This window comes from Siphateles boraxobius, unplaced genomic scaffold (assembly GCF_051911475.1).
Source record: "Siphateles boraxobius isolate OS27281-9 unplaced genomic scaffold, OSU_SipBor_1 25, whole genome shotgun sequence".
Classification (NCBI taxonomy): Eukaryota; Metazoa; Chordata; class Actinopteri; order Cypriniformes; family Leuciscidae; genus Siphateles; species Siphateles boraxobius.
The window spans coordinates 38,087,372-38,113,157 of NW_027508866.1; the positions used below are offsets into that span (position 1 = coordinate 38,087,372).

The 25,786-nt window shown below is 42.1% G+C and overlaps 1 protein-coding gene and 1 pseudogene across 2 annotated transcripts in view; both read right to left on the reverse strand.

Annotated features, from left to right (window-relative positions):
• The window catches only part of mpzl1l (myelin protein zero-like 1 like), a 336,259-nt gene that overhangs the window by 59,114 nt on the left and 251,359 nt on the right, over positions 1-25,786 (reverse strand). The window lies entirely within an intron of this gene.
• Positions 1-25,786, reverse strand: part of LOC143750664 (protein NLRC3-like) — an 89,907-nt pseudogene that overhangs the window by 23,235 nt on the left and 40,886 nt on the right. Inside the window, exons 6-7 of the transcript XR_013207189.1 lie at positions 14,536-14,709; positions 2,663-2,836 (exon numbers count right to left, since the gene is read on the reverse strand). The product of XR_013207189.1 is annotated as a protein NLRC3-like (transcript). The remainder of the gene's footprint in view (positions 1-2,662; positions 2,837-14,535; positions 14,710-25,786) is intronic.

Sequence of the window (25,786 nt, forward strand, 5' to 3'; positions counted from 1 at the left end):
GTGATTAATTGTTTTTGTAAATATGACTCATCTTATACAACATGTACAGTCTGTATAAGTGTATGACTTTTCCCCATAGTCTAATGTTAAGAAAAATAAAACAAATAAAGGCTGTATTAAAGCACTTAAGGACATTTTCTGATTTTCCGTGACTTAATCTAAAATGAGAACTATTTATGGTTAATAAGTTGTTAAAGCATTATCTAACTTTTTACATAAGATTAAACAATAACACTTTGTTAATTATAGTGACAGTGAAGAACTCACTACTTGTATATAGTCTCTTAATATATTAACTAGAGCTTATATACTATTATATACTATACATTAACTATAGACTAATAGTTTGCAAATTATTTATAAGCGCTTTGTTACTTTACACTTGTGATAAAGTGTTACCATTATTTCAAACTGGTCGCATTGTGTAATTGTTCCTTTTTATGCGATGGTGTGATTCTTCTTTTACAAAAATAACACATAATAATCAAAGTAAAGATGAATTTGACTGATAGCATTATTATTATTATTTTCAATATTACTATAGATATGGTGATATATTGTTATCGTGTGTTATTTTGGCCATGATAATCATGTAGTGATAAATCTGATATGATGACAGTCCTGGTTCAGGTGAAACACACACCACTTCCCTCTTTTCAGCTGCACACACACATATATACTAATAATAATATATAATGGCCCTCATTTATCATTCTTGCGTAGAAACGGGCGTATATGTTGGCGTAAGATTATGCTTACACTCCTCTCACCGCCTGATTTATGAAGCTGTGCGTACCTTTGAAATCCAGGTGTACGCAATACCTGCCCTTGATAAATGCCGCGGCTGAAAACGATCGTCATTAGAATAACACGCCCCTATATATTCAAGTATCCGCTTCCCACACACCCTCATTTTACGCCATGGACTCACGGAAGACGGCAAAGAGGAGACACTTCTCTGGAGATCGAGACCATCACCATCATGAAAAATTATTATTAAATCAAACAACAATATTGTTGATGATAAATTCAAAGTTAATTGTATTTTTTTTTTCAAAACGCTATAAATCCATCCATTTTTTGTCTAAAAAAACAACAACAAAAACAACAAGAAGAGAACATGCAACATATAATCAGGGACTCATACTATAAATTAATATAAATTAAATAAGTGCAACTGCATGAAATAAATAAAAGCCAAACAAAATAAATAGTAAAATAAATTAAATAGTAAAAATAAAATAAATATTTCCAATGTCACGTTCCAATATTGTCCACCACATAAAACAAATAATTTAAAAATAACACACAAATACAGTCCTTAAATACAACAATGTTAAAAATACATTAAAATCATTTAGTAACACATTTAGGCTAATAGTAATTCGTGCCGAACTTGAAAAAAGTAATGATAACAATATTCTGGCCTACTATTAGGCGTGTTGTAGCCATTAACTAAGTGCATTTAGTTTCATATTTGTTAAAAAATAATAATGTTATTTTTTCCCCATCTATGTTGATTATGAAAAGTGAACATAGGCTAAGATAGGATGCGCAATATATCGGGAGACATGCTCAGACATGATTTTGGCCACTTAATTAAGTTTTGTTTTGTAGAAAGCCTTTCTTTAAAGTGAATTTCGTTTTGTATAAATTGTATCTTAATTTTAATATTTTTTTCATCAACCAATTGCCTGGATTTAATAAATAAGAAGCAAATAGCAGACAATATAATCATGAGTCATGACATGGAGGTGCGGGCGCGGTCCCTTGCATTGCACGTGAACTGGAGCGCATCTCATCACAAATTAACCGAAACTCAGTATATGCCTCACAGACATGAGAAATATATCTATAAAGAAAGCTTGAAATGTCTTTAAACGAAACAATTATAAACGAAAAGAAATAGGCTACTCTCTCTATAGGCGCGTTCACTACGGAGATGGTGATCATCAATTTCATCTTTGCAGACACAACACTAGTTTATTAATAGAAATAAAATACAAATTTATTTTTAAAAATGGTGTTTATAGCGTTTTGGAAAAGAGCTCCTCATATCTTTTAGTTTGTCAGTGCGTTTTGTGGTGTTAGGAATTGTTTTTCTGCGCATTTCCGCACTAACTCAAAACGTGCGTACATGTACACCACCTCCTGACCTGGCGTAGGATTTGAGCGTGCCGTACGCCAACGTCCATATTGATAAATATCAAAGACACCGTGGTTTTGGGTGTACGCCAGGTGTACGCTGGAAATTTGGTGTATGCACTTTTGATAAATGAGGGCCATTGTGTGCAGACACAAATTTTGAGGCAATGCTCACGCTTTTGCAAGGGTCTGTTTGCACAAGCATTACAAGGCAAGTTGATTTACACCAAACATTTGTGCTTTAAAAACCCTCTTCACTGTAACCTGCATCTGTTGTCTGGTTTGTAGTTCGTCCGGTTTATTTAACTGTTAGTTTTACTGTCTTTTGGGGATGATAATATATAAAGATGTAAATGTTCCTCTTCAGGGAGACTCCTCACCGCTGCCTTCTACCGCCGGCAGGATCTGACGGTTCAAGCAGGAATCTCGCTGAACCACCGGATGGGGTTTCGCCAAACACATATTGTACATATTAATACTTATTCACTCAGAGTCTTTATGGTAGAGATGATCTTACCACAGTGTCTCCAGTTTACAGTGAGGATCCTCCAGTACAGCAGAGAACAGCTTCACTCCTGAGTCTCCTAGTTTATTGTCAGACATATCCAGAGATCTCAGGTGTGAGGGGTTTGATCTCAGAGCTGAAGCCAGAGCAACACAACCTTCATCTGTGACACCACAATCACTCAACCTGTAGAGAACAATGACACACATTAAGCCTATATCCAGAGATAAACATAACAATAAAATAACAACAATGCTGTCAATACGAAATATATAAAATAATAAATATACAAAATACTCATGCAAAATCTTTGTTTGTGGATTTCTCATCAGCTTTTAACTGTATTTCTCCTAGTATTTTAGCTGCCACCTTGGCCAAATAACTTTTTATAGATAGTAGGACACTTGCTTGGGTGATAAACTTTCTAAGATCTAGAACTCAGCAGATTAAAATAGGGTCCATTTCAGACAAATTGATTACCTCAGTCGGAGCTCCCCAAGGATGTGTTTTATCTCCGTTATTATTTATTATATATACAAATTATTGTGTGAGTTCCTTCAAAAATAGACATATTGTAAAGTAAGCAGATGATACTGCTTTAGTGAGGCTTTTAAACGATTGGGAGAAGAACATGGGCCTGTTCTGGACTTCTTTTTAAATTGGTGTGAAAACTCAAATCTTTCTTTAAATATTTCAAAAACTAAGGAAATGGTTATTGACTTTAGAGAGAAAGAGCAAATGAAACTCATTCTACATTAATTAACAGGGAGCAAGTACAGTTAGTAACAAATTATAAATACCTTGGTGTAATGTTGGACAATAAACTTAAGTGGGATGTATGGTCTGACTGAGTAAGTAAAAAGCTTCAACGGAGAATGTACTTCTTAAATAAATTACTGTCCTTTAATGTCCATAGTAGAACATTGTTGATGTTTTATGGGGCTTTTATTGAAAGCATTGTGTGATTTTATGTGATCTGCTGGTATGGTAGTGCCACTGAGGCCCAGAAGAGATCATTGGGGAAGACGCCAGACTGGATATCTTAATCAGGTTTACTATTAGATTATTTTTTATGTATTCAAATTTTAAATAATATGTCAAATGTGAATTTGCCAAATGTTGTGTGAGTGTACGCTGCAAACACAATTTCCCTACGGGGATAAAGAAATAAATACAATACGAAATATATCCCATTGTTAAAATACATCAGTTAGGATTAGGGGATAGAATACACAGTTTTACAGTATAAAAATCATTATTTCTATGGAAAGTCCCCATAAAACATGGAAACCCAACGTGTGTGTGTGTGTGTGTGTGTGTGCTTAATGTATTTGTAAACACTTTAAGGAATGTGTGAGTGTGTGTTAGGGCTGGGAGAAAAAAAACAATTCACCTTTTAACGATTTTAAAATATTTGTAAAAAATTTAAACATTTATTTAATTATTTTTGTCCTTGCTTATAGACGAGGTTGACAGAAGTTAGCCACACTTGTTCAACAGAGGATGAAATGTGTCGTTATCTATGAGTGTCATAATATCCATTTCAAGTGGACGCGTGGAAGCACGTGAGACTGAATCAGTGTTGCCAACTCAGAGCACTGATCAGGATCCCAATTCGTTGGAAACTCCTCCGACGAGACGTAGGAGTTCCCGAACGAAAGGGAACATATCGGTTACGTATACCCTCGTTCCCTGAGGAGGGAACGGAGACGTCTCGTCCCGTCGCCATGCTTGCTGTACCTTCGCGGAGGACTGGACACCGTTCAGCTCCGAAGCAAAAAGTGTTTGTTCATGCGCTTGCTTCCGCCTTTATACCCGCACTGGTAGGCGGGTCGCGGAATGCAAATCTTGCATGCCAATATTCATTGGCTCGATTTAGTTCACTCAAAGTCGATTGGTCTCCCTAGCGTGATCCCAATTCGTTGGAAACTCCTCCGACGAGACGTAGGAGTTCCCGAACAAAAGGGAACTGTCTCTTTCCTCTTTCCAAGCTTTCCAAAAAGAGTGAAAAGCATGAATAAAAGAATTATCCTGGAGTAAATTATTATTAAAATGCCAATACGTAGAAGAAAATGTAATACAAAGAACAGAAACAGTCATATAAATATAGTGGTAATCAGACAAGAAGTTTGGTGAAATAGAGACACCAAGAAATCTCCCCCGGTTATCCCCCGGTTATTAGCCTTCACATAAAACTGATCAAGTCTTGCTGCTGATATTTCATTAGAATTCTGTTTGAGCCAGGTATACTACTTAACCCCTGGAAAACTGTCTCTCCATAAATCAGTAAAACTATGATAATTAATTAAAGACCTAAGTGCTTCAACCGAACAATCATGAGGTTCCTCATGATTCCTATCCACAGCTTGATCTAAAGTACAGTTAAAATCCCCCCTACACAATAATCTTATCCTGAGAACATTTTGATCTGGTGCATAAACATAAAAAAAGAGAAAAATTAGAATCTCCTAAAGTAATATCCACTCGTAAAATACGACCAGAAATTATTTCAGACACAAAAGCCTGACTATTTACCCGTGATGAAAGAAGTATTGCAACACCTGGCTTAAGTTTGAACCATGACTAAGCAGTGCTCTACCCTTCCATTCGGTCATGCATAATGTCTGATTTTGAGCATTCGTATGGTCTCTTGTGATAGGACTATATCTGTCTTTTTTAACTGTAAATAATCAAATAATGCAGCTCTCTTCTCAGTGCCCCGAAAACCATTAATATTAAAAGAACCAATATTAAATGAAGTCATGGAGATAAGATAAAGAAATTCAAAGAGCAATACACCACAAAACTCATCATTATCCTAGTGTTTCGTAGATCGAGTCTTCATTCTTTTTCTTACATTACACGTGAATTTCTTAAGTCAATAAAGTTTTTTTTATCAAGTTCTTCTAAAGTAGCTTTTCTCATGCCAATGGCACACGATTCATTGAAAAGCCTTAAATTTGGAAAATACATTCATGTATTACAAAAATACATTTTTGTAGAATCAAGAAAATGATTCAACTGTTCAACTGTGTAGTAGGATACATTTGTTTTAGAAGTGGAACTTCCCTGGGAGCAGGGACGGACTGGGACTAAAAAACGGCCCTGGACTTTGACTAGGCCCGGCCCAAAGCAATCGGCGCGCGGAAACTCGACAACAACATCAATAACGCCTGCCGCCTGGCATGAGTGTCACAAGACTTTAATTGTGTCTTTTAATTATGAATAAAATTAAAAAAACAGGTTTAATTCCAAGATAGCATGGAATAGATTGTATAATATGCTAACAGCATATTATACAATCTATATTCCATGCTGTCTTAAAATGAATTTATTACTTAATAATCTTACTTAATGTATGCAATAATTAATCTTACTGCACAAATAATAATACCATATCTAAATGAAAATAAACCATTACAAATGTAACTTCTGTATTCAAAATCTTCAAAGTTTGTAAGCATTAACTGTAACGTTACCAACATTTTTAAAAGTAAAAGCACAACATACACTCACCTAAAGGATTATTAGGAACACCTGTACAATTTCTCATTAATGCAATTATCTAATCAACCAATCACATGGCAGTTGCTTCAATGCATTTAGGGGTGTGGTCCTGGTCAAGACAATCTCCTGAACTCCAAACTGAATGTCAGAATTGGAAAGAAAGGTGATTTAAGCAATTTTGAGCGTGGCATGGTTGTTGGTGCCAGACGGGCCGGTCTGAGTATTTCACAATCTGCTCAGTTACTGGGATTTTCACGCACAACCATTTCTAAGGTTTACAAAGAGTGGTGTGAAAAGGGAAAAACATCCAGTATGCGGCAGTAGATCCATTCCCATCACATAAAATGTTGAGATGACACATAAGATGACAGTCTGTTGATCGCGAGACAACGCAGTTTCTGCACTCTCAGTAAGAGCTTCGTTGTGCAGTGTAACGTGCGTCATTGATTTCATAACGAGTTGTCCAGATAAACTCGCGCTGTGTGGAAAAATTGTTCTTTGATCGATTTATGTATATAATTTGTTCACAATTTAAATACGATTATTTTCATCCTACTAAAAGAAACGACGTGAAGTTGATATTTTAGTCACTGGCTTGACTTACTGATGCATAAACAGTATTGAATGATTTTGAGAGAAAGATTACCTGTCTGAACTTGAACTTTAATTGTTGCTTGGTAGCTCGATCGATTTATTTTCAGACGTTCATCTAGGCCAGCTCTGTATTGGCCCAAGTTGAGGAAACAGTCGTCGGTGAAATGTTTGGACCATCCAAAACTTTGGGAAGTTGTGTCGGCGCATTTCCAAAGAAAAAAAAATTAACCCATTGTTTCTTCAGAGGCTCGGATGAAGGAACTAAAAAATACTTTTGTGTTCATTTGTACATCCGAACACTGATCAACTGCCATGCTTTGCTCGTTTGCAAGCCATTATATCTCTCGCAGAAAAACTCAAATCGCGCTCGCGCATTCGTACTTGCTAGCTCATTTTCTCATGGGCGAGCCAAATTCTGTCTGTGTGGGCAAAGCAGAGAAAGGGGAGGTAACCTTTCCTCGTTATGACGTAATAACGAGGAGATTCAAGATCAGCGTGTCTGAGCTGCAGAGAAGAGAAAGATAGCCAAAGCTCGGTTTACACCGATTGAAAATTCTAGACACGAGGGGACCAAATACTACAGATTACAGATTAGTGGGGGAAAAAAACAGGTGATGACTGTGTGTGTGGCGGGCGGTGGGCCGGCCATCGTTCTCCAGATCACATAGATGGCCAGTCTGCCCCTGCCTGGGAGGTTGCATTAATGCTGTCTCCGCAACTATCTGAGTATTCACTATTAGAATCAAAAAGAGAGTGTCCATCATTTTCCAAACCATCTCTAGAATCATGTTGCGACAAGTTATCTAGTATTTGTGAATCCATCAAATTCGTCGCTCCCTCAAAATCCACTTGTTCTCCAAAGTGCTCAGAAACCCTAGCGTTGTCAGCAACAGCAGCTTCTGCACCATCCTGATTTTCTACACGATCACCAGCAACATTTTCACTCAATACATCAGTAACAATGGGGACCACAGAGTTATCGACACAACCAGACAACCTAGGTTCACTAAGGCAGTCACTAACTTTTTCAGAGTGCTGATCAGTTTTATTTTCATTGGTTTCATCAGGAGTATGATTTACCTGCTCATTGACAGTGACTGACTCATCCCCATGGTTAATTGCCTCTTGTATTTTACCTTTAATATGATTAATGTTCCTTCCATTTTACATTTACATTTTTTACATTTTAAAATATTGCTGATTACTTACAAAGCACTAAATGGTTTAGCTCCGCAGTACTTGAGCGAGCTCTTAACCCATTATAGTCCTTCACGTCTATTGCGATCTCAAAATTCTGGCCAGTTGATAATACCTAGAATATCAAAATCAACTGCTGGCGGTAGATCCTTTTCCTACTTGGCACCAAAACTTTGGAACAATCTTCCTAACATTGTCCGGGAAGCAGACACAGTCTGTCAGTTCAAATCTAGACTAAAAACACATCTCTTTGGCGTAGCATACACATAACACATTATAGATTGCTATAATTCAATGTTAGGCTGCATAGTTTAGATCAGCCGGAACCGGGAACACTTCCCATAAATCCTGATGTACTTTGTACATCATAAGAAGGATGGCGTTTACGCTAATATTAGTCTCTCTGTTTATCCCGAGGTTTACCGCAAACCGCCGGATCCAGGCCATATCCAGATCTGAGGAAGGACTATCACATGGACACGACGACAACGCATCCCTGAAGTGCCAGCCTCATCAACACTGTGAAGGCCTCATGGACACCTCAACAAAATCATCTCCATACCGGCATGATGACTCCGACCCCTAACCAGATGAACTGGATAAATATTGTGAAAGTTCTGATCCAATCTGACTTCTGACCTATTATGCTACCTAAATCATAATCATACACTGTTCGTTTGTTGGCCAAAGGAGGACTGGCCCCCCGACTGAGCCTGGGTTCTCCCAAGGTTTTTTTCTCCATTCTGTCACCTGATGGAGTTTTGGTTCCTTGCCACTGTCGCCTTTTTCTCGCCTTCATTCGCCTTCATTCGCCATTGGTTTTTGGCTTGCTTAGTTGGGGACATTTAACATTTAATTTTGAATTTAACAATACTATTACAACTTTACTTTCCTGTTATCTCTGTAAAGCTGCTTTGAAACCATTTTGTATTGTAAAAGCGCTATATAAAAAAAGGTGATTTGACTTGACTTGACTTCCCCTTTTCCATAAGGCTTCATCATCAGCAAACAGTGACTGTCCGATATCCCCTTGCACTTGTGAAAAACCATCATTAATCATTATGGAAAAGAGTATAGGGCTAATAACACTGCCCTGAGGAGTACCATTCTCTACCATGTATCTTCTTGAAACAGCTGTCCCAATTCTTAGTTGAATAATTCTTTCATCCAAGAATCCCTTAATCCAATTATATGTCCTACCTGCTATTCCTATCATTTTTGATTTTATCATTACTCCCTTCTTCCAAACCATATCGTAGGCTTTTTCTATATCAAAGAACACTGCCATTAAAGTTCTTTATTAACTTGAGCTTTCCTTATCTCTGTTTCCAAACACATAACAGGATCCATCGTTCCTCTACCCCTCCTAAATCCACTCTGATGAGGTGATAAAATTCCTCTTCTTTCCATATAAAAGGATAATCTATCTGTAATAACCCTTTCCATTATCTTTCCTACATGTTACGTAAGTGCTATTGGTCTATAATTCATTGGGCTTGACAAATCTTTCCCTGGTTTCCTGATAGGAATAATTACTGCTTCTTTCCACCCAGCTGGCAATTTCCCTAAATCCCATACTTTATTATAAAACCCCAGCAACTTTGTAGATGCTAAAACACCTAGATGTTCTATCATTACATAACAGATATCATCTTTATCCGGAGATGTTAATCCAGATCCTTTTATTGCCCTTCTCATTTCTTCCATTGTAATTGGCGCATCCATTATACTGTTACTATCCTCCCTTCTTTCAAGTAAATCTCCATATGCTTATATTTAAGCCCTCTAAATCAAGGAGCATCTCCATAATTAAAGGCAAGGTAGTAGATAAAACATTCTTCATTAATGGTGCGGCAATACCAACAGTTTCTCAGAAGCCAGTGAAGAGTCTAGGGAGATGGTACGATGGGGATCTAAAGGACACAGTTCGAGTGGGAGAAGTTAGACGACAAGCAGTGGAAGGGTTGAAGAGCATAAACAGCTGTGCTCTACCAGGCAAACTGAAACTCTGGTGCTTTCAGTTTGGTCTACTGCCAAGGTTGCTGTGGCCACTGACTGTGTATGAGGTTTCTTTGACAACAGTGGATAAGCTGGAAGCGTTAATAAGTTCATACATCAGGAAATGGTTGGGAGTTCCACGCTGCCTCAGCAGAGTGGGACTTTATAGTAAAGGAGTATTGCAGCTACCAGTCTCTGCTTTAACTGAGGAGTTTAAGTGTGCCAAGGTCAGACTGGAAATGACTTTAGCAGAGTCACGCGACAAATGTGTAAGGGAGACAGCCCCTGTGGTAAAAACTGGTAGAAAGTGGTCAGCAAAGAAATCTGTAGTAGAGGCAAAGGCTGACCTTCAAATTGGGGATATCGTGGGACAGGTACAGCATGGAAGAGGGGGTTTTGGGCTCAGTTTAGCTCCTCCTAAATGGCACAAGGCAGGCCCAGCCCAAAGGAGGAAGCTGGTAGTCAACGAGGTGCGAAAGCAGGAGGAGAGGATGAGATGTATAAAGGCCATTTCCCAGGCCAAGCAGGGAGAGTGGATGAGATGGGAGAGTGTGGAACAACGCAAAATGGGCTGGCAAGACCTTTGGTCAATGGAAGAGAGTAGGATCAGTTTCCTTATTAGGTCAACATATGATGTTTTCCCATCACCGCAGAACCTAAACCTCTGGGTAGGAGAGGATCCATCTTGTCCTTTGTGTTCATCACCTGCCACATTAAGGCACATTTTGACAGGATGTAAGGTGGCTCTTAGCCAGGGTCGGTTTACTTGGCGCCATGACCAAGTATTGCGATGTTTGGCTTTAGCATTGGAAGGCAAGCGTAGTATGACCAATAAATTGCCGCCTGTTCTAGCAAAACATTACACGCAGAAGACAATATTCCTCCGCCCAGGCGAGCAACCACCAAGAAAAGGTGCTAACACCAATTCTCGCCCAGGACAACTGGAAGCTGCTAGGGACTGGAAGATGCTGGTTGATCTTGATCAACGGCTTATTTTTCCACCTGAGATTGCCACCACTAACCTACGACCAGATATTGTTTTGTGGTCTGGATCAGCACGCATTGTTCAACTGATAGAGTTAACAGTGCCATAAGAGGATGCGGTAGATGAGGCATATGAGAGGAAGAAACTGCGGTATGCTCATCTGGCCACTGAAGCAGAACAGCGAGGATGGAGAGTCCAGGTTTATCCAGTGGAAGTGGGTTGTCGTGGTTTTGTGGCACACTCTACAACACGGTTCCTCAGAGACGTCGGATTCAGTGGCCAAGAGTTGCGTCGTACAGTAAAGAACTTATCTGAAGCAGCAGAAAGGAGCAGCAACTGGCTGTGGTTGAGACGGAAAGATTCTAGCTGGCTGTGTACAGGCCGCCATGCTACGGTTTCGTAGAATTCTTGAAAACTTGAAAGGGCTGTTGGTTTATTTGTATAGGTTGTATAGTATTTACAGTCATTACGTTCCTGTGTATATTGCGTGAATGACGGGTGGTTGGGCAGATATTGTGTTTTGCGGTAGGTGGTATGCCATACGGAACCGTTGCCACTGAAACTGCATATTAACGCACCAGTGGGGCTCGACAGCCTTAGTCAAACGGGTTGGCGCGTATGGTTGGGTTGCGGAGAGATTGTGAGATTGTGGTTAGGTCTCAGCAGCAACTGTTGGTTTATTTGTATAGGTTGTATAGTATTTACAGTCATTACGTTCCTGTGTATATTGCGTGAATGACGGGTGGATGGGCAGATATTGTGTTTTGTGGTAGGTGGTATGCCATACGGAACCGTTGCCACTGAAACTGCATATTAACGCACCAGTGGGGCTCGACAGCCTTAGTCAAACGGGTTGGCGCGTATGGTTGGGTTGCGGAGAGATTGTGAGATTGTGGTTAGGTCTCAGCAGCAAGAGGGAAGTAGAGGTCAGTAACCTGGGCTGAGTTGAGTGGGGGACGGAGGGAGGTGACTCTGGGACGCCAGAGTCACTGTCGAGCCCTCTTGAGGTGTCGTGGGCTAGTCGACGAAACACTGAGGACGGAAGGTGCCCACTTGAAGACCCTAGAGATGTTCCCTACTCCGCTCAATCCAGAGGGTTGTTATGGGGGGACAGCACTGTGGTTGCAGCCGTTGTGTGTGCTGACGCGCAATACACTGTATTAACACCAGACAGAAGATTCACGTCACCAGATGGAAAGAAGTGTAAATGGATGGAGAAGCATAGGTTACTGTAAAGCTACGTCTTAGTTGGTGATTATCTTGGCGAAAGCCGAGTACAAATCATTATGAAGTTTTAACATCTACTCTCGTGTAATGGAAATCATGCTAATCTTGTCATTGTCCGTCCTCTCTTGCCCTCCTCCGTTAAGTTATCGGAACTATGAATAAGAGTAAATGCCTTCGCTATCATCTCTGCCTTCTCCTGGTCAGACACTGCTGCTTCCTCCCCCATCTTCAATATTGGATACTTCCATTCCCTTCTAATTCCTCGCATACTCTTAATCATGTTCCACACATCTCCAACAGGTGTTGCTCTACCAATTTTGTTACAGAAAGTCTGCCAGCTTTGCTTTTTTGCTTTTCATATAATTTTCCTAACCTTTACTTGTGTTTCATTATATTTAATCAAATTATGAAAATGATGGGTTCTTCTTTATACTTTGAGTGCTTTATTCCTTTCTTTTACTATTTTCCCCACATTCATCTGTCCAGGGAACTGCCTTTCTTTTCATTTTCCCTTTGCTTTTAGGGATTGATTATTTGGCAACTTGTAGTATTGTTGTTCTAATACTTTTATCAATCTCTTCTATTTCCTCATTTAGATCTATTTTGTCCATTTCTATCTCACACATATATTTCAATCTTTTCCATTTTGCACTACTAAATATCTACTTCCCCTATTCTATTCCTAGAAACTAAAGTTAAATCTAATGCTGAGATGTTCCCTGTATGCACATCTATTCTAGTCCCTCTCCCATCATTTAAACAAACCATGTTTCTCTCTTCTAGCAATTCTTCTATAACCTCACCCTTTTTGCATCTGTTCTTATTCCTCCCCATAAAGTACTATGTGCATTAAAGTCACCACACACTACCCCCTTGTTACCATCCAACCCTACTATTTGTGTTATCTGCCCCAACTCTAATTTCCTACAAGGATTATAATAATTTTATAATTACACACTCTCCCTCATTCGTCCATATCGCTACACTAACATATTCTTGTTATTTCCCCCCTACACTCACTTCTCTGAATGAAATATCGTTTCCAATAAATGTAGCACATCCTCCCCCTACTCCATCTTCCCTATCACACCTTACAGAGGCATATCCATCTAACCTGAATTCTAAATTTGGTCTCAACCAAGTTTCCTGTACACAAATAATGTCTGGTGTATTGGGAAGATCATCAATATACTTTTTAAATTCCTGTCCATTGGCCATCAAGCTCCTAGCATTCCATTGTAGCAAGAGGACCATTATTAATACTATCCAGTCCCTACTTGCTCCTGGCTTGCTTGACTGCTTAGCTCATTCCTCACCTCCTCCCATGTGTACTCCCTGATATCTAGGTGATGAACTGCTGCTTTTACAATTATTTGTATTCTCTCCGTTTTAGATTTAACCTCCATAGTTGCATTTATCACCCCTGCTATGAAAGTGACTAACTTCTTTAGATCAACCGTTACTATCCTCTCCTTTGCCTGGTCTGGTACTTTTGTATTTTGTGTTTCAACTCTGTTTCTTTCATCACTCTTACTAACCATTTTCACAGCTTCTGCATATGAGATCTTATTTTGAATTTTAGCTCGTTGTACTTTCATTTCCCTTCTCATCACCTCACATCCACCGTAAGCCACTCTATGACTACCCCCACAATTACAACACTTTGGTTGCTCGTGATTACAATGACCATACTCATGATCTTCTCCACATCTTGCACACCTTCTTCTGCCTTTACATGTTATTGCTGTATGTCCAAACCTTTGACAGTTATAACACCTCATTGGCTATGGAACATACTCTCTTACACTATAACTCATAAAACCTAGTGTTACATTTTTTGGGAGCACTTCCTCCTCAAACTCCAGAATCACAAGCTCACTGTTCTTCCTCATTCCCTCCCGAGTTATCTGCATCCTTCGAGCACCTTTTAGATATCCTCCTTTAAGATTTGCTTTAATTTCCTCTATTGTAACCCCGACTGGTACCCCCCATATCACTCCCTTACTCCACATGTTTCCTTTTTCAATTTGACTTGTACTTATTACTTTAAACTTTTGATACTTTTGATTTACACCAAACATTTGTGCTTTAAAAACCCTCTTCAGTGTATCCTGCATCTGTTGTCTAGTTTGTAGTTCATCCGGTTTATTTAACTGTTAGTTTTACTTCTTTAGGGGATGATAATATAGTGGGATGTAAATGTTCCTCTTCAGGGAGACTCCTCACCGCTGTCTTCTACCGCCGGCAGGATCTGACGGTTCAAGCAGGAATCTGTCGCTGAACCACCGGATGGGGCTTACGCCAAACATATATTGTATACACTATCTACATATTAATACTTATTCACTCAGAGTCTTTATGGTAGAGACGATCTTACCGCAGTCTCTCCAGTTTACAGTGAGAATCCTCCAGTACAGCAGAGAACAGCTTCACTCCTGAGTCTCCTAGTTTATTCTTAGACATATCCAGATATCTCAGGTGTGAGGGGTTTGATCTCAGAGCTGAAGCCAGAGCAACACAACCTTCATCTGTGACACCACAATCACTCAACCTGTAGAGAACAATGACACACATTAAGCCTATATCCAGAGATAGACATAACAATAAAATAACAACAATGCTGTCAATATGAAATATATAAAATAAATATATAAAATACTCATTAGTTCACATTGTTAAAATACACCAGTTTGGATTAGGGGATAGAATACACAGATTTACAGTATAAAAATCATTATTTCTATGGAAAGTCCCCATAAAACTTGGAAACCCAACATGTGTGTGACTGAGCCCGTCCTTCAGATGTGACGTTAAACCGAGGTCCTGACTCTCTGTGGTCATTAAAAATCCCAGGATGTTCTTCGATAAAGAGTAGGGGTGTAACCCCAGCATCCTGGCCAAATTTGCCCCTTGGCCTCTGTCTATTATGGCCTCCTAATCATCCCCCACATACTGATTGGCTTCATCACTGTCTTCTCTCCACCAGTAAGCTGGTGTGTGGTGGGCGTACTGGCGCAATTGGCTGCCGTCGCATCATCCAGGTGGAGCTGCACATTGGTGGTGGATGAGGAGATTCCCCCCCTTGTATGTAAAGCGCTTTGAGGTCTCAGAAAAAGCGCTATATAAATGTAACAAATTATTATTATTATTTATTATTATTACTGAGTGTGTGTGTGTGTGTGTGTGTGTGTGTGTGTGTGTGTGTGTGCTTAATGTATTTGTAAACATTTTAAGGAATGTGTGTGTGTATGCGTGTTAGGGCTGGAAGAAAAAAAGATTCACCTATCGCAATTTTTTTGTTTAAGATTTTAAAATATTTATATATTTTTTTATTCAAGAATCGATATTGACTATGTTGGCAGAAGTTAGCCACACTTGTTCAAGTTTCAAGCTTCAATTTTGAATGTATTTATATAGCACATTTAAAAACAGCAAACAGGGCTCACCAAAGTGCTGAACAATACACAAGATAAAGAACAAGGACAAACCACACATTCATGACAGAAGCTCACAATGAATTAAAAGCTAAAGAAAAAAAATAGGTTTTAAGAGAGGATTTAAAGGGCACCTATTATGGCATTTAAAATTTTCCTAATATTGTTCTGGGAGTCCCCAACAACAGTTTTACATGCATGCAATGACAAAAAACACTTTTGTTGTCTTATAATATGCATTTATTTTTACCGGATTTGCTCACCAACTCTCAAATGATTCGTTTAACGACTCATTTGTCCAAACCCCTCCTTTACGTGACGCTAATAACGGTGATTGGCCAGATGACCCAGTCAGTTATTGTTTGCGTTAGCCCAACGCATAAACATATTGATAAAGCACTGCAGTACTACAATACGCTCTATTCTTTATGACAACTCCAATAACAACGACAAACATTTCACATATTACAGATGTGAAATCTGAACCTAGAAGCTGCGCCTAGAGACCTAAGTTAGATCTAGAAGCTGCGCCTAGAGACCTAAGTTAGACCGAGAAGCTGCGCTGAGCGTAACTTTAACAACACACACACATACTTATTGAGCATGCTACAAAACCCATAAAAGCAACAATTATTAATAATACTTACAGGTTGTGATTCGGAGGAGGAAGCTGATCCAAATAAACTGGTACTGAACCTTCCTTCAGTATCAACCGACTCGCGAATCCACACTTGAAAGCCTTTATGTTTGTAAAGCGATCGTCATTAAAATGACGCGAACAGCACAAGGTTCGGCTATACTTGTGTGGTATAGTTGTAAATATAAACTCTAGCCACTGATTCTTCTCATGCTCGTCTCTGGGCAGTGAAAAAAAAGTTCGCTTTTGATTCGCACTTCAGAACACAGCGTCTCGCCATGTTTCCTTGGCGTCTACGAGCGCAATAAGTGGGCGTATCTTATTCAAATAACTTGTCAAGTTGACGTCATCTAGACAAAGGAAAAGCATCGTTCTTCTATCGATTCATATCAGCGACTCAGAGTCGACTCTTACTTTTGAGAGACAATAACTTTGTATAGGGGGAACTTTCATATTTAAAACTTTGCAGGATGTTTTCGTTCACTTAGATCTATGTTACACACTACATGAAAGGTAATTTTCAAAATTCCATAATAGGTGCCCTTTAAAAACAGTTAAAGATTGAGCAGCCCTAATGTAAACCGGAAGGCTGTTCCACAGCTTAGGGCCAGCAATCGCAAAGGCTCTGTCCCCTCTAGTCTTTAAGCGTGATCTGGGACAGACAGAAGTCTCTGATCGCCAGACCTCAGGTTTCGTACGGGATTGTGTGGGCAGAGTAGCTCAGACAAATAGCTTGGTGCCAGGTTATTTATGGATTTAAAAACAAATAAATTAATTTTAAACTCGATTCTAAAATGTACAGGTAGCCAATGCAGAGATTTTAAAATAGGTGAAACATGTTCAAATTTGCGTTTTCTTTTGAGGAACTTTGCAGCAGCATTCTGTACTAATTGTAGACGAGAAATAGAGTGTTTGGGTATGCCATAGTAGAGAGAGTTGCAATACTATAACCTTGGTTTTGGATTCATTCAAAAATAAAAAGTTTTGCGAAAAAACACATTTTTACTTCTTCTAGGCATGCAAAAAGAGATTTTAGAGCAGTATCTTTGTTGCGTTTCAGAGGGAAATAAATTTGTGTATCATCTGCATAGCAGTGAAATGATACACCATGCTTTCTGAAAATGGAGCCCAGAGGAAGTAAATATATGGAAAATAGAATGGGTGCGAGAATGGACCCCTGCGGCACTCCACAGCAGAGTTGGGCTGGCGAGGAAGAAAAGTTGAAATAGAAACTTCTATTTGTTAGATAAGATCTAAACCAGCTGAGGACAGTTCCCTGGATGCCCACAGAATATTCTAGTCGGGATAACAGAGTTTTATGATCAACTGTATCAAAGGCTGAGGTTAAAGGCCGAAATTCGCATCCGAAATTTTCGAACGTTAAAAAAAAAATCGACCTCACGTTATTTCAATCACGCTTGCACACTGCCTCTGACACTTTCGTCCGTAATGAAAAAATTCGGATCGGGTTCGAGGTTCTGCGTTTTTCGCATCCACAGCCAGCATTTTGAGAGGTTTTTTGACAAATCGGGGGGGAGACAAGCCAGCTCGTTACGCACATCATTGCACATGCGCAGTCCTTTCAGTTTCAGTTTTCAATTCAATCAAGTGTTTACATGTTCTCTCGATCGGATTAGAAAAGGAATAACCTACCCTTTCAATCAGATCGAAATTTCGGATCGATTTAGTTGTGATTGAGCAGCCAATTCGATTACTATTGTATTATTAAGGTACAAAATATAACCTGTATACAGATGTTCTGTCTGCCCAGCGCTTCCGCCGGCTGTGTATGTGTGTGCGTGTGTGTGTGTGTGTGTGTGTGTGTGATACCTTAGACATACTGCCAGTCTCTGTTCAGGATCGATTGGCTCACGGAAATTTGTAGTCTTCTTTTTAATGTGTGGCTCCAGTATCGCTAGCAAAGCATCAAACTTTTCCACTGACATTCTGAGGTAAATTTTGAATCGCTCGGGATAATTTCGCAACTCCTTACTGAAACTCTCCTTCCTCTCGGCGCAATCTCAGGATTGGATGGACCCAATATTTCCTCTTTCTTTTTCTCTTTTTAAGAGAGAGGGCAACAAAATCATCCTCACTGCTTGATGAATCCATTTTGTATTTTTGCATTTTTTTCTGCAAAGGTTTAATAAATACGAATCGGACTCAGTGTGCAAGGTTTCTGTGCGTGACGAATTTTTAGGCTGACAAGCACGAAAAAACGCATAGGAAAATTTCGGACTCAGTGTGCAATGGCCTTAAGTCTAACAGTAATAAGATCACAGAGTCACCAGTGTCAGTCGCTAACAGTATATCATTAGAAACCCTTAGTAGAGCAGTCTCGGTGCTGTGCAGAGGCTTAAAACCAGACTGGAAAGTTTCAAGAATTTGATTTGAGTTAAGATAAGAATGGAGTTGATTGAGAACCTTTTTCTCCAATGCTTTTGTAATAAAAGGAAGGGTCGAAATAGGTCGAAAATTATTAAAATCCCTAATATCGAGTGAGGGTTTCTTGAGCAGAGGTGTAACAGTAGCTTCTTTTAATATATCAGGGATAGTCCCTGTGCTCAAGAATTTATTCATAAGAGACACCAAACATGGTCCAAATGAATCAAAAGTTTGTTTCAAGATACGGGGAGAAAGAACATCAAGAGAGAAGAAGGAGAGAAACAGGGTCAAAGACACTCCATATGGCTGAAGAACAGCCCAGTTCAGGCGAGACTTTAGCAACTGAGATCTTAGAGAGGAGATCTTCTCACAGAAAAACCTTGAGAAACCTTCACATAATGATACTGAAGGATTTGAAATCACAATTATAGGAGGATTTAGAGCAGACTTTAACACAGAAAATAAGGCTTTTGAACTATGATGATTTAAAAAAAAAATGAAATTAGAAAATACTTAGACTTAGCAGATATCATAGCTTTCTGAAAAGCACTGAGGGAGTGTTTCAGCATTTCATAAGAAATTTGTAACATCACTTTTCCATTTACGTTCTGCTCTTCTACATGCTCGCCTCAGAGAGCGGATGGTATCATTGAGCCATGGTTCAGTCTTAGGTTTTGACTTCTTAGCTTTTAAAGGAGCAGTGGTATTTAAAACCTCAGAGCATACAATATTAAGCAGACTAAGATGTTCTTCAGCATCCAAGTCGGGTAAGGGTGACTCCAGGGACAGAGACAGACACACCTCATTAAAGGAGTTAGTGAATTCATCATGGAAACAGGGAGAAAAGGAACGAGTCCAATGTACAATAGATGAAATTGTCATGTCTGCTGCAAGGAATACTGGAAGCAAAAGCGAGTTACTCTTTTATTTATGAAATAGTCAGAATAACACGGGAACAGCAACAGTGCAGCCGATGGTGAGTGACGCAGGGACTAGATGATCAGGATCCGTGGTAGGGTGCAGTGAAGAGGTGAAGACAGCGAAGACTCAAAACCCACACGACACGATGACGAAGACGATGATGGTGAAGACGACGAAGAACTGGAACATCAGGCAGGACAGGATACAGGAACACCAACACCGAGGACATCAAGACAAACGATCTGACAATGATGAGGAAACAGTGGTAAGAATATATAGGGTGATGAGATTGCGTACAGCTGGTGACGAAAAGATGATCAGCTGGAGCGGATCAGGAGTGCCAATCATTCACGCCCACACGCACGTGCAATCATACAACAACATAAACACAAGACTAGAAGAGACCAGAAAATACATCTACCGTGACAGTACCCCTCCTTCTAAGAACGCCTCCTGGCGTTCCCACACCCTCTAACCTGTCGATTGTAATCATCGATAAGGGAGTGATCCAGGATGTCTCTAGCAGGAACCCAACTTCTCTCCTCCGGACCGTAACCCTCCTAGTCCACCAAGTACTGAAATCCGCGTCCCCTCCGTCTAGAGTCCAGAATACGATTGACCGAATATGTGGTCTCTCCATCTACGAGCCGCAGTGGAGGAGGGACCGGGACAGGCGGGTTATAGTGTGAATGAAACACTGGTTTAATTTTGGAAACGTGAAACACGGAATGAACCCTCCTGTACGCTGGAGGTAATTTGAGGCGGACTGCCACCGGGCTAAGGATCTTAGTGACAGTAAATGGACCAATGAACTTGGGTGCTAGTTTATTAGACACGGTGCGGAGAGGAATATTTTTAGTAGAAAGCCACACTTTTTGACCAACGACGTATACGGGAGGCCTTGACCGGTGGCGATCGGCCTTGGTGCGCGCCCCCACCTGGAGTAGAGTCTCTCGGGCTCTAGTCCAAGTGCGGTGACACCTCTGGACGAAGGCGTGGGCGGAGGGGACCGCAACCTCGGATTCCAGACTGGGAAATAAAGGCGGCTGGTAACCTACACTACACTCAAACGGAGATAGGCGATACTGGTAGCCGATACTGGTAACGTGTTGTGTGCGTACTCAACCAAAGACAGTTGTTGGCTCCACGAGGAAGGATTCTTGGAGACCAAACATCGCAACACTCTCTCCAAATCCTGGTTGGCTCTCTCGGTTTGACCATTGCTCTGGGGGTGAAACCCAGAGGACAAACTAACCGTCGCCCCCAGTAACCTACAAAACTCCTGCCAAAATTTGGACACAAATTGGGGACCCCTGTCGGAACCCACGTCTGTCGGGAGGCCATGTAACCGAAAGACGTGATCTACGACTGCCACCGCCGTCTACTTAGCTGAGGGTAATTTGGGTAAGGGAACAAAATGAGCCGCCTTCGAGAACCGGTCCACCACAGTTAAAACCACTGTGTTACCCTGAGAGGGTGGGAGGGTGGTAACAAAATCTAGAGCGATATGGGACCAGGGTCTCGAGGGGACCGGCAGTGGCTGAAGTAACCCGTCTGGAGGTCGATTGGAAGTCTTACCAGTGGCACAAACCGAGCAAGCCAAAACAAAACTGTGAATGTCCCGAGCCATAAGTGGCCACCAGAATCGTTGCTTAACTAAAAACTTAGTCCGATTAACTCCTGGATGGCAAGCCACGTTGGAACCATGACCCCACTGAATAACGTCAGACCGTAATCCCTCCGGCACAAACAATCGATTCGGTGGACAACCGGGCGGAGGCGTTACCCCTTCTAGGGCCTAAGTGACCCTCGATTCGACCTCCCATGTGAGTGTTGAAACAAATAGGGTTTCAGGCAAAATACACCCGGGAGTAGACGGGCGCTCGGAAAAATCAAATATACGGGATAGTGCGTCGGGTTTGATGTTCTTAGACCCTGGCCGATAGGACAAGGAAAAATCAAAACGACCGAAAAACAGAGCCCACCGAGCCTGCCTGGAGTTCAATCTTTTAGCGGTTCTAATGTATTCGAGGTTCTTATGATCGGTCCAGACAATAAAAGGTACCCCCGACCCTTCTAACCAGTGGCGCCATTCCTCCAACGCTATCTTAACAGCCAACAACTCTCTGTTACCAATGTCGTAATTACGTTCGGTGGGTGATAGTCGATGTGAAAAAAACGCGCAAGGGTGCATCTTGTCGTCCACAGGAGAACGTTGGGACAGCACTGCACCTACTCCCACCTCTGATGCGTCGACCTCCACCACGAACTGACGTGAAGAATCAGGGGCTACAAGGATGGGGGCTGAAACAAAGCGGCCTTTCAGTTTAGTGAACGCAGCTTCGGCTGCGTCCGACCACCTGAACGTAGTTCTGGGGGAGGTCAAGGCAGTCAGAGGTGCGACTAGTTGGCTGAAGTTGCGAATAAAACGCCGGTGGAAGTTGGCGAACCCCAGAAACCTCTGCAGGGCCTTGAGGGAATCTGGGTTTGGCCACTCCACCACAGCCTTAATCTTCTCAGGGTCCATACGCATTCCTTCAGACGACACAATGTAACCTAAGAAAGGGACAGACTGTGCATGAAAATCGCATTTCTCCGCCTTGACAAAAAGCCCATTCTCTAGCAACCTCTGAAGCACTCGTCGAACGTGTTGCACATGTTCCTGGAGAGAAGAGGAAAAAATCAATATGTCATCCAGGTAGACATATATTAACTGATCGATCATATCTCGCAACACGTCGTTGACCAGTGCTTGGAAAACCGCTGGGGAGTTGGACAGTCCGAACGGCATGACCAAGTATTCAAAATGCCCCCTGGGGGTGTTAAAAGCAGTTTTCCACTCATCCCCCTCCCTAATGCGAACCAAATGATAAGCGTTACGCAAATCCAATTTTGTGAAGATGGACGCTCCCTGTAATCTCTCGAAGGCTGAAGACATCAACGGCAGAGGATAAGTATTCTTTACCGTGATGTTGTTCAGCCCCCGGTAGTCAATACAAGGTCGCAGAGAGCCGTCCTTCTTCCCCACAAAAAAGAACCCCGCCCCCGCTGGAGAAGAGGAAGGACGGATGAACTTGGTTGCTAGAGAATCAGAAATGTATTTCTCCATAGCCTCTCTCTCCGGAATAGAGAGAGCATATAACTTGCCTTTAGGTGGAGACTTACCTGGCAGTAAATCTATAGCACAGTCGTAGGGACGATGCGGAGGTAGAGAAGCAGCACGAGACTTACTGAACACTTCCTTCAGGTCCAGGTACTCCATGGGCACGTTAGATAGATCCCCTTCTTCCTCCTGTAACACAGACATAGGCACAGACGAACAAGCAGACACAAGACAAGACTTATGACACTCCTTGCTCCACTCCAACACGGATTTGTGATGCCAGTCCACTCGGGGATTGTGTTGGATGAGCCAAGGGTGTCCCAGGACAACAGGTGACAGGGGTGAGTCCATAATATAAAATGAAATAGTCTCGGAATGATTGCCAGAGGTAATGAGGGTGACGTCTTCAGTGGAAAGGGAGATGGTGGGTAGTTCTTGTCCGGTGAGTGCGTGAACAGCGATCTTGTGAGTGAGTGGTTTGCAGGGAATCTGAAACTTTTGAGCAAAACTGTAGTCCATAAAATTACCTTCGGCGCCTGAATCCAGTAGTGCGTGACAGTCGTGCTGGTGGACTGACCATCTTAGTCTTACCGGGAGAAGGGTGGAGGTAGATGTCACAGCTGATGAGGTCTTCCTGGCGGAGATCCCACCCGATAGTAGCCTCAAGTTTACTACCGGGCTGGGCCTTTTACTGGGCAGTTGTGGGCAAAATGTCCTGATCCTCCACAATAGAGACAAAGGCCCTGGGACCTCCGCCTCTCCCTCTCCTCCCGGGAAAGCCGAGCTCGACCCACCTGCATGGGCTCCGGATCGTAGTTGGGGCTGACCACGTCCCTGCCACTGGACCGAGGAACATCGATACCAACGAGGGTACGGGTGGACTGGGCTCGACGTTCGACCCTGGACAAACGAGCGTCCACCCGCAGAGCCAGGTCTATCAGTCCATTAAGGGTGGTGGGTAGGTCCAGGGCGTAGATCTCCTTCTGGACGTGATAAGCCAGCCCATACAGGAACATGTCCCACTGCGCCTCCTCGTTCCAGCCGCACTCCGCCGCCAAGGTCCGGAACTCTATCAAAAAATCAGAAACAGATCTTCCCCCCTGTCGCAGCTCTGCCAGAGTTCGGGCTGCCTCACGACCCGAAGCAGCCCGGTCGAACACCTACCTCATCTCGGCGGCGAGGGTCTGGAACGAGGCGCAGCATGGGTTTTGGTTTTCCCACACCGCCGTCCCCCATAAAGCCGCTCTCCCAGTCAGCAGGGTTAGCGTGAAGGCTACTTTGGCTTGTTCTGTATTAAACGTGCGAGGTTGCAGTGCGAAGTGCATGGAACATCGGGTGATGAATGCTCTGCAATAATTAGGATCTCCTCCATAAGCCTCGGGTACAGGTAGGCGTGGTTCTGACTGGGATGGGTTGTCTGGTGGTGTGGGGGGAACGGCCGGTGTGGGCGGCGCAGTGGGAACATGCAGGTGTTGGAGCTGCCGGGTGAGCTCGGACACCTGCGTCACTAAGGCTTGCACTGCGCGACCCGTGTCGCCGATCTCTCTTTCCTGGGCATCCATTCGCCGAATGCTGTGGTGGATAAAATCCTCTAATGAAGACGGTGATGCGCTCGCTGCTTCCATTTGACGGTCAGATCGTTCTGTCATGTCTGCTGCAAGGAATACTGGAAGCAAAAGCGAGTTACTCTTTTATTCATGAAATAGTCAGAATAACACGGGAACAGCAACAGTGCAGCCGATGGTGAGTGACGCAGGGACTAGATGATCAGGATCCGTAGTAGGGTGCAGTGAAGAGGTGAAGACAGCGAAGACTCAAAACCCACACGACACGATGACGAAGGCGATGATGGTGAAGACGACGAAGAACTGGAACATCAGGCAGGACAGGATACAGGAACACCAACACCGAGGACATCAAGACAAACGATCTGACAATGATGAGGAAACAGTGGTAAGAATATATAGGGTGATGAGATTGCGTACAGCTGGTGACGAAAAGATGATCAGCTGGAGCGGATCAGGAGTGCCAATCATTCACGCCCACACGCACGTTCAATCATACAACAACATAAACACAAGTCTAGAAGAGACCAGAAAATACATCTACCGTGTCAGAAATATGCGATCTTGTAGGAGGAAGGGTACTGTAGAATATAGACGGAACAGAGAGACAGTAGCTACTAAAACTGTTTCTTAAAATTACCGCTAGACCACCTCCGCGTCCAGAAGAGAGTTAAAGAATGTGCAGCCTTCCGGAATCAACTCAGCAAAAGGACTTAAATCACCAACCTTCATCCAAGTTTCTGTGATGCACATAGAATCCAATGTGTGGGTAGTGAAAAAGTCATTTAAAATGAACGTCTTAATGAACGTCTTACTTCCATAGATCAAGCAGACGCCAACCAGCACATCGGCCAACGCCTAGATTCCATGTCGTCATGGAGAAGAAGCTGGACGCGTGGTTGGTGAGCAGCATCATTTTCAGTTTGACAGCAACCCCTCCGCACTTGCCGCGTCTTCTGTGGCGCTTTCTGCGGGGAACCCCATTAGGCCAACTGCGCTGATATTCTGGAATATCCCAGGTAGAGTTTGGAGAGCAGGATTCTGCTCCAGCCACAGAGCTTTTTGACTCTGGGTTATATGTGGCCACAAAAGAGTCTCGAATATCCAGAAGTAACTGGCGATCATGAACCAGAAGCGAGTAGCAGAGACGTCAGACGGCATGCCACATACAGCGGTGTGTGTGTGTGTGTGTGTGTGTGTGTGTGTGTGTGTGTGTGTGTGTGTGTGTGAGAGAGAGAGAGAGAGTGTTCAAGTGTGTGAGTACGTGTGAGTGTGAGTGTGTGTGTGTGTGTGTGTGTGAGAGAGAGAGAGAGTGAGTGTGTGTGTGTGAGTGTGTGTGTCAGAGAGAGAGAGAGAGAGTGTGTGTGTGTGTGTGTGTGTGTGTGTGTGTGTGTGTGTGTGTGTGTGTGTGTGTGTGTGTGTGTGTGTGTGTGTGAGAGAGTGAGAGAGTGTGTGTGTGTGAGTGTGTGTGAGAGAGAGAGAGAGATAGAGAGAGAGAGTGTGTGAGTGCGTGTGTGTGAGAGAGCTTAATGTATTTGTAAACATTTTAAGGAACTTGTAGGAGTCATACACTGGGTTTGACT